This window comes from Vicugna pacos, chromosome 13, assembly GCF_048564905.1.
Source record: "Vicugna pacos chromosome 13, VicPac4, whole genome shotgun sequence".
NCBI classification, from domain to species: domain Eukaryota; kingdom Metazoa; phylum Chordata; class Mammalia; order Artiodactyla; family Camelidae; genus Vicugna; species Vicugna pacos.
In genome coordinates this window covers 64,524,526-64,533,675 of record NC_132999.1, presented here as the reverse complement: position 1 = coordinate 64,533,675, position 9,150 = coordinate 64,524,526, and the positions used below count along the sequence as shown (strand labels likewise).

At 55.6% G+C, this 9,150-nt stretch overlaps 1 long non-coding RNA gene across 3 annotated transcripts; it reads right to left on the bottom strand.

Annotated features, from left to right (window-relative positions):
• Positions 1-4,585: 4,585 nt before the first annotated feature.
• Positions 4,586-5,969, bottom strand: LOC140700999 (uncharacterized). Of its 3 annotated transcripts, none has more exons than XR_012079772.1 (4): positions 5,895-5,969; positions 5,663-5,708; positions 5,311-5,498; positions 4,586-5,028 (listed from the first exon to the last, which is right to left on the bottom strand). It is a non-coding gene; the product is annotated as an uncharacterized lncRNA (long non-coding RNA). The 3 variants fall into 3 exon arrangements; XR_012079774.1 differs by having other exon boundaries at positions 4,586-5,026; positions 5,330-5,498; XR_012079773.1 differs by lacking the exon at positions 5,663-5,708.
• Positions 5,970-9,150: the final 3,181 nt, after the last annotated feature.

Here is a 9,150-nt window from a genome sequence, read left to right as displayed (position 1 = left end):
TCAATTCTGCCCCGCTGCTTAATTAGGGTAAGACGGCCAGCATAGCCCAGGACAAACAAGCGTTTTAATGAGCGACCACAACAAAATTAGTGATGCTGACAGGTAGCGAAGTACCTCCACCTGTTTTTCGCCGGTACAGGCACAAGCGGAGGTTGAATTAGGCCAAGGGCCTGAGTTGCAGGGGCAGCAAGTGCCTTGCTTGCTCTGGATGCCAACCAGCCTGGGCCGCCTGGAAGCGGCCCCAAAGCCACCGTGATGACCTCTGCTGGCTCCTGGGCCCTCCACGCTCAGGTGGGTAGTTAGAGCTCGTTCTCAGAAGGATTTGCCTGGGATGAGGAGGTTTGACCCTCCTCATGACCCTAGACATTCTCCTGCTGCTGAAAACACAGGAGAGGAATTCAAGCATTCTACAGATGAGGAAGCAGTTGACTCTGAAAAAGCCCAGGACCTCTGAGAGCGTGTCTTCCATCGTGTGGAGAAGCCCACTCTCCCGAGACGCAGGTGGTACTGGGGGGACGATTCCAGGTGAGTGAGCAGAATGGGGTGGACCGAGTGACCCTCCACAGTTTTGGCTTAATGGACAGAATGTGATTCCCATCACCCAGATTGTGCGGCCAATGTCAGAAGATCCCAGCTTTCTCCTTTCTCCCCCGACATACCCCCAAAACAGCAGCGTTCTGGGTGGTGCTTCTCACCCGGAGACGGTAGGCAGGGAGGACCCAGAGTATTGCACAGCGCCGTGTCGAGAAGGAATTCTCTCCTTTCTCCCAGCCCTCTTCATGGCATCGAGCAGGACGCTCAGTTGCAGTGAGCAGGACGCTCAGTCTGGCGCTGGTTTGGCTTCACAGCCTTTCCCACCCATCTGAACAGAGCGAGCTGGCCCGATGCTTGGAGCCCTCAGCAGCAAGGCAGTCAGAAGAACCCAGAACACAATACCTTTTTTCTTTTCCTTTTGTATTGACTTTTAGAGCTCATTTTGCTTCATTCCACTTAAGCTTGAAATATCATTTTTTGTTCAAAGGAGTTTGTTTCACTAGAAAACGCGACTTGATCTGAATACAATGTCAATCCCCAAATAGCACGGGTGGGTGGGGAGTCCAGTCCTGCAAGGGGTTTGGCCCCTGGCTCAGCATGGCTGGCAGGGGCTGTGGATGTGGGGAGGGCGAGCGGGGCCGGCAGGGCCCCAGACCACCCCCTCCCATCTCCTGGGAAGAAAGGGCTTCTGTAGCAGCACCAGGTTTAGATAGCTGTTTCGTGCTGTCGGGCAGGAAGAGTACACAAGCCGGGGCCCCCACGGGATGCTGCTCTCTGGACACCAGGGTGCTTGTCATCTGCAGGAGCCTGGACCTGAGGAGCTTCTCTGGAAGAAGACGGGCTCAGCCTTGATGATGCCGGGAAAGGGAGGCAGACGCCACCCGGGAGCTGGGTGACCTCGAGCCCTGTGGGGAACAAGTGAGGATGGACTTGGCTCTGGAGGCAGAGAGCCCTGAGCTCATCCCCACCCCTGTCTGACACTCCAGGTCACCTGCTATGTGACCTTGGACTCGGACAGTCACCCCTGCAGCCTGACTTCCACCCTCTGCAAAATGGGATGAAAACTGTTCAGTGTGCAGCGGCCCTTAAGGAACAGCGGTCAACGCGGACGGAGAGCAGCACCAGCCGGGGGGCCAGTGGCAGGAGCGGTTGTGTCTGTGGTCAGACAAGCAGGCCTCCGTCCCCTCCACTCTGCTTCTTCTTGATGGGTGTCAGCTTCACGGACATCCATCACTGGGCACCGTTTCCAACCGTGAGACGAGACTGTCGCTCCCTGGCCCACCTGACTTCCCCGGGAAGCCAAACCAAGGAGGCGGCGCTCCTCAGAGCCTCCCTCTTGTATTCTGATGTAAGTCCCTGCCACGGCGTTTCCTCTCAGTGTGTGCGTTTAGCGGGATCCGTGTTCATTAAGTGTGTTGTCACCAGCTGCCATCTGAAGCTGATTCAGCCATTAGCCGCTTCTCTCCGTTTCTGTAAATATTTAAACCACTGATACCTGGTAATCACCTCGCTGTAAAATTAGGAAGGATCAGAGGATGTTGATTCACGCTGGTTATTATAAAGTCAGCTTGATCTTCGTGCGAAGCGCTTCTTGTTACCGGGAGAGGAACTGGGAGTAAGACCTGAAGGTACCCAGGAGGTTTTTCCTTTTGTTTCATCCTAAGCCAGATAAATCACGTGAATGCCTGTGGCTCTCACACAGACTGTCCTGTGTCCCCGTGGCCATGCTGCTTCCGGCTGAGCTTGGGGACAGTTCCCAGCTGCTTCGATGCCTCCTTGGCTACACCTGCTGCCTCGTCTCCACTCTCGGGCTCCGTTGTGATGCCTCCGAGGAGGAGGGAATGCCCCGGCTGACCATGCTGGACACAACCTCATACTCTTAGATTCTCAGGTGGAGCTTTCTGGAAGATAACAGCCTCCCCAGAAAGCACAGTGACTTCCCGCCATGTGGACAGAGTATGTTTCTGGCTGAGCAAAACCGCCGAGGGTTTTTTTTTCTTTCAAAAATCCAGCCGAGACCTGTGGGTTGGATGTGGCAAATCACCATCAGCTCAACGAGCATCTCCCCATGACAAACATCACTAACCGGCCCTCTGGTCCCACCACTCGTTCTGGGATGGAGGACTAGCCTCACCGTCTCTCCCAGGCAGTCGCCGCCAGGTAACGAGATGAGTGATGAACTCTATGTGTGCTCCTGGACCTTAACCATGTTTCTTTAGTTAAAAGGGGATGAAAGGAGGTGTGAAGGGATACATTGGGAGCTGGGGATCTGCATATGTTAACTGCTATACATGAAATAGATGAACAGCAAGTTTCTTCCTTACGGCACAGGGAACTACATTCAGTATCTTGTAGTAACCTACAACGAAAACGAATATATGTACTTACACGTATAACTGAAACATTATACTGTGCACCAGAAATGGACACATTGTAAACTGTCTAGACTTCAATAAAAAAAAAGTCAAAGGTAAAAGAATAAAATAAAATAAAAACAAATAAAGGCATCAGGTGGTAGGTAACACAATAATGGACTTCATTCAGAAGTCAAAAAAAAAGCAGGGGGAGGTGGAGAATGTCTTTTCCCTATAAAGAAATCCTTCTACATCTTGCCAGGGGATTCTCATAAATTTACAATCACTATTTACATTAACTCATCAAAAGCTCTGCTGCCTTTTGAAATCCCCCTAGTGAGCCTGGCTGGTGTTTGGACCAACATCCCCCCAAGCCTACGTGCTAGTGACCGAGCTTCCGTGTGCAGGTGGGGGCTCCACCCAGGTCACAGGGATTTCGGACGCGCTGGGCGAGAACCACACCTTCTATACCCGTACCTGCTGCTCCGTCAGCCACGGGCCCTTCACATGCCTCCAAACACACACTCCGTCCTTACTGGTCTGAACTGAGCCTGTCGGGCTTGGAGAAGACATTTGGCCGGAGGTGCTCCCGAGCATCCAGATGGCCGCTGTCTTTCCCCTCCCTGAGTCCTTACACCAATGCGGCACCGTGCACGTGGCAGACTCGCTGTGAGTCGTGAGTGCTTACTGCCTCCGCCCCTACTGAAAGGGTCTGGTTTTAATCTCATTTGCCAAAAGTAGGATTTACGCAAGTAGCACTAGTCCTTCTGTTCTGAAGCACAAACTACGGAGATCGTGGGGCGTGGCACCTCTCTGCCAGCCCCGCCAGCTTCCGCCCTCTGATCTTGGCCGCATTGGAGGCCTCATGGGGCAACAGAAATGCTCTCTGTGGTCTGCACCTGGGCTCTGGTCACACTGCCAGGCTCTGCAGGGACCACTTACACGGCTGCTGTCCACCTGTAGGGTGGGGGGGGGTGATGCTAGGGGCATGGCAGGACATTCCAAGGCACACAAGAGCTATCAGCTTTTTCAGAAGCATCCAGGAACAAGATACTAGTGGTCTGATGGCCTTCACTGTGTGCTTGTCTTAGCCCAGGCTCAAAAACACTGACTGGGTTGTTTAAACAGCACCCAATTTATTTCTCACAGTTCTGGAGACTGGAGGTCCAGATCAAGGTGCCGACAGACTTGGTTCCTGGTGAGAGCTCTCTTCCTGGCTTGGAGATGCTGCCTTCTCACTGTGCAGTGGACAGACAGCCAGTTCTGGTCTCTTCCCCTTCCTCCCATCATGGGAGCCTCATTCTCGTGACCTTGTCTAAACCTAGTCCCCTTCTAAGGTCCCACCTCCAAAGACCATTATGTTGGAGGTTAGGGCTTCACCATGGATTTGGAGAGGACACAAGCATTCAGGCCATTGCTGGTCCATCAATGCCCTCCAGAAATTACTGGTTTTGGGGAACAGAGGTGGAAAAGACTGCTTTGGTTAAATCAGTCCTTCTGAATTTGGGCAGCAGGTCGGAAATTCGGATTTAATTGGGTGGATGTGGTCTACACGTAGCCCGGGGTTTTTAGGAATTTTAAAACCACCCTGGGTAGGAGGAGAGTGTAGCTCAGGGGCAGAGTGCGTACTTAGCATGCACAAGGTCCTGGGTTCAATTTTTAGTACCCCCATTAAGGGGGAAAAAACCCACGCTGGGTGCTTCTAGAACATTTATTTTATTTTAGTACAATGTTTTATTTAGTGTATTTATTTGGCGGGAGGAGGCGCCCTGGGTGCTTCTAAAATGCAGGCAGGGTTGCTAGACTCAGGATGCCGCACCTGCCACGCACCTGCCCCCCACCACGTGGCCTCTCCCGGGGAAGCCCTCTGGGCGCGGGAGGATAACGCCCTGACTGACAGTGTGCGGCAGCCACTGCTCTGGGCGCTGGGCCACGGACTTCCACGGGGTAACAACACCCAACCTCCCACCACCTCTGCAGGGCGGTGTCCGCCTTCCGGGTCGTCAGGATGAGACGCGATGCCCCAGGGCGCTCTCCCTGACCCCGGCTCCACTTCAACGTGGGGCTTGTGTTTTCAGCCGCCACGTCACTCTGCTTCTCCCAGAACTTTTGAACAAGTGCAGATGCTGGAACGCTCCCTCTCATGTAAAAAGAGGAGAAAAAAAAGCTTAACTGGGGGACCTCAGAAATGTGGGGAGCCGGGCGAGGCTCCGCCATGTGGAGAGTGGTGCAAATTCTGGGGACTTTCGATGGGGCCTCTAACGAGCGGAGCGTGGTGGATGCGGGAGGGGCTGTGGGCGTGGCGCACGAGTCCCGGGGCCCAGCTCCCTCCTGCGCCTGCGCTGGGGGTGGGGACAGGGGAGAGGCCCTCGTTTCACGCCCCGGGGGCCCCGAAGCGCAGGTTGGTTCGGAGCCTGCAGACCTGCTGGCCTGAGACCCACTTGGCCAGTGACACAAAGCCGCCCTGGGCAGGTGGCCGCACCCGCCGGATGACGCTGGCATCTCTGGGCCCTGCGTCCTCAGTGAAGCGCGAGCCCCGCGCTCCAGCGAAGCGGTGGCCAAGCCGGGAACCGAGGAGTTTCCAGCTCATTTCCCTGCATCATCCCGGGTCTGTGGATAAACATAAAAACAGTAACAGCTCTTGTGGCGTTTTAATTGGCATTGGTTGTGTTTTAATTAGGAGGAGAAGGAGGGGGAGGAGGGAGGTCAGGGAGGCCTCGTCTCTAGCTGCCACCTGCCCCGGGCGTGCACACCCCTCACCGTGACTCCCTCACCATCAATGTCTGTTCCGGAATCGAAGCCAGGGCGCCAGGTTAACATCTCGGGTCCAGAAAACAGCATGTTAGTTAAATAAGCACGGAGGCTCTTTTGCTTAGCACCGTCCAAGTGTCCAGGGAAAGGTAAATTTTAGCCTTAAAAGCAAGGTCTGCCTTACAGGGAGAGGCAGACAGAGGGCACGGGGCACAGCCTCTCGGGGGGACGGAGAGGCTCGAATCCCAAGCCCACCTCCAAGCGGCTGTGGGATCCAGGACAAGCCGTCCTCCCTCTGACAAGTTTCCGAGCTGAGGCCTTTGGATAGAGCCACGCGCGCGGCGGGGCGGGGCTCGCTGTGAGACGGGCGGGGCGAGGCGCGGTGTCTCCGGCTGGTGAGCAGAGGCACCGGTCGGAGAAAAGGTGGCTCCCCGGGCGCTCCCCACTCGTCCTCTCCACGGCTGCATTTCATGGCGGAGACGCAGCAAAGCAAGCTCCCAGCAGGCACGGAGCTTGTCATCACACTGGAGTCATTCGCAGACTTTGCACGCCTCCTCCATCCTTCTCCGGGCTCATCAGGCACCCACCCCGGCCCGGAATTCCAGCCCGCAGGTGGGCGGGGCAGGGCAGGGCCAAGCGGACCCACACTCGGCTGTCCTCTGTCTGCATCTGCGACCCCGTCCCTCCAGCCTGCGGTGTGGACAGACTTCTTGTCCAGCTCCTACCCCCCGCCCCCGCCCCCATCGGCTTCCACTCAGCATATGTGCTTTTAAAATGTCGATGTATCCAAGCATAAATGAGGCCGCCTCCCTCCCTGCCTCCAGCCCCGCACCGGCCTCGCGCTGCCCGAGAACCACCTCCAGGCTCTTCCCCTCGGCTTCCTGGGCACCCCTGTCCCCGCTCGCACCGCTCAGGACCCCCCACACAACTGACCAGAGTGGGGGCCCGGGTGTCATTTGGCCACCTCCCTCCGAGGGTCCGGAGTGCAGGCGGGGGTGCTGCTGCTCTCGAGGGAGGGGCAGCCCCGGTTGAGTCTGGACGAGCTGGAGCTGGGGGTGCTGGAGGGTGGGGCTGTCCCGGTGGGTTACAGGTGGGCGACAAACAGAACAGCTGAGTGAGGAAGGGCATCCAGACAGAGGGAACAGCAGGAGCGAAGTGCAGAGGCAGGGGGAGGTCTTGAGTGCGGGTGGAGACAGTGGGGTCTCGTCCCCCGGGGAGGAAGCACCCCGCGGGTACAGGAGCTCGGGCGCCCGTGCCGGGAGCGGGGAGAAGCTGTTCTGAGGGAGCAGTAAAGCTTCTGCCACACGCTCTGCTTTTCTACCACGAACACCGCAAAGAAGCCCGTCGGCTTCTCAAAGCCGCCAAATTATGGAAACTCCTTGTGTGTGGGTGTGGGTGCGGGGGTGTGTGTGTGAGGGTGGGGAGGCGGAGGGAAGGAAGAGATGGGAAAGAGACAGCTGCTCACATGCTCGGGGAGACCTCGTGATCCATCTAAGACGGAAATGCATCACCCCGCCCCATCCGCCTCCCCAGGTACCCCGTTTCCAAGGAGGGCTTGTTTCTCTTGACAACGCTCTAGGCTGTCAAAGTCCCTTAAAATGTGGCTTCTGGAATGGGGCCAGCCCGGAGTGGGCAGTGCGGCCAAGAACCGCCGTCTGCTTTGGGAGACAGTTTGGCACCTTGGCTTCGGATGCTCATAAACTGAGTCTCCAATTGTCGCCATGGGGGTTACCATTTAGGAGCTGAGGCAGGATTTGGCAGACAACACCCGAACAGGTTTTATTTCTTTTATTAATTCAATCCAGCAAACATTCCTAGCGGGCAGCAGGGCATTCTTGGAGGCCGGGAAGATGGAACAGGGAGCAGGTAACACAGCCCTCCTGCCCCCAGGGCGCGAGGTCCAGCGGGGAACACTGAGATGGCAACGCTGCCTCTGAATTGGCTCCCCCCACCGCCCTCCCCACCCAGGCCTCCTGTCATCCTGAAATGTGGCTGAAAGGGCTCCGCTGCCTCCCTGAAAGGCACCAGTACAAAGTTGCCTGGGACTCAGTCCCTGACCAAGTCCTCAAACAAAGCAAGAGAACCATCCTGCTGGGCTGAGCTGCCCTGCACCCCACAGCAGGGCGCTCTCCCGGAGCCGCCTGCCCACTCTGCTGGGCTCTGCAGAGTCCTGGGCGCTACATTCACCCTCTCCTTCCTTCTCCCGCCAGACTCAGGACAACAAGACTGCTTACAAAACCCATGATAAGGACATCAGCTGAGTGACCGGGGACCCCCTCGCCCCCGTGTCTCCACTCCTCAGTGGGCTCACCTGGAGAGCAAGAGAATGCTTCCTCTTCTCAGGGGTGTGAGGAGGGGCTCCCTGACAGGCTCGTGCACGTGCCATGTCCTGGGAAATTCCCGGATAACTGCTGTTCACTGTCCGCTGATCCGGTGGCCTCACTGAGTGCCGCCCCAGCCCCACAGCCCGCGTCCATCTGGGATTAAGCAGGTGGCAGCGTGAGTTTTTATTCATGCTGCTCTTACTACACCAGCAGCTCTAGAAATGCAAGGTCCACATTTGTATCCCAGTCACCCCCAAACAGCACCCCGCATGCTGTGAGCACAGAGTAAACTGGTGAAGTGAGCAAGAAGTGTGTGGTTTTATTCGTTGATGCGCCCTTAGACGGTCTGTGTGTTCATTTCTGTAAAGTGTTAGAAAATTCGATTCTGAGTCAGGAATGCAAGACAAGCAGCAGACTTGGCCCTCGTGCGGGGCGGCCCTGCCAACCTCAGAACCCACCAGACGTGGGAGAGCGACGTGCCCCAGGCTGCGGTTAGTCACCCAAACAAGCGCAAACCAAGACTGCTTGTGGAGCCCCAGTCAGGAAACAGCAAAGCACATCCCGCGCAGCATTAGGATTAGATGCGTGCAAAACACCCATCTTGCCAAACTGCCTTCAGCCAAATTTTGCAACACGGGCCAGAAGCCAGGACCCTTTCTGTCTCAGTGAGACACAAGAAGTCCATGAATGATGCTGTCACAAGGATTTCAAAATAGCAAACCACAAAGGCTACCTTCCTGATGCCTTCTGCACGCAAGAAGTGTTCCAAGCTAATGCTTGCTGTCCTCTGAGTGCCTTTCTGATGAGCAGCAAAATGTTTGATTTTCTTCTAATAGATTTGTCATTTTACTTCAAGTATCCAGTACTATTGACCCGTGGAACCTCAATTTCAAAGCCATTAAAATCTAGTTTTCCACATGGTGCCCCCCAGAGATTGACTAACTTTCAAAGAGTAATTCCTTTTTTTTAAATTGCATCTCTCTCTCTCTATTTTATTTTTATTCTTTAAAATAAGTCAAGGAACATTGCTGTCAGCTCCCCGTTATTACTCTCCCCAGTGTGCTTCTTGCAAAAGAACAGAAGTGATCCTCTGACAAAGTGCGACGTGGTCACCTCGGAGGGAAGGCTGCATGCATGCCGGGGAGCCACCACTTACCGATATATTAGAAAGGTCTTGCTGTCACGTT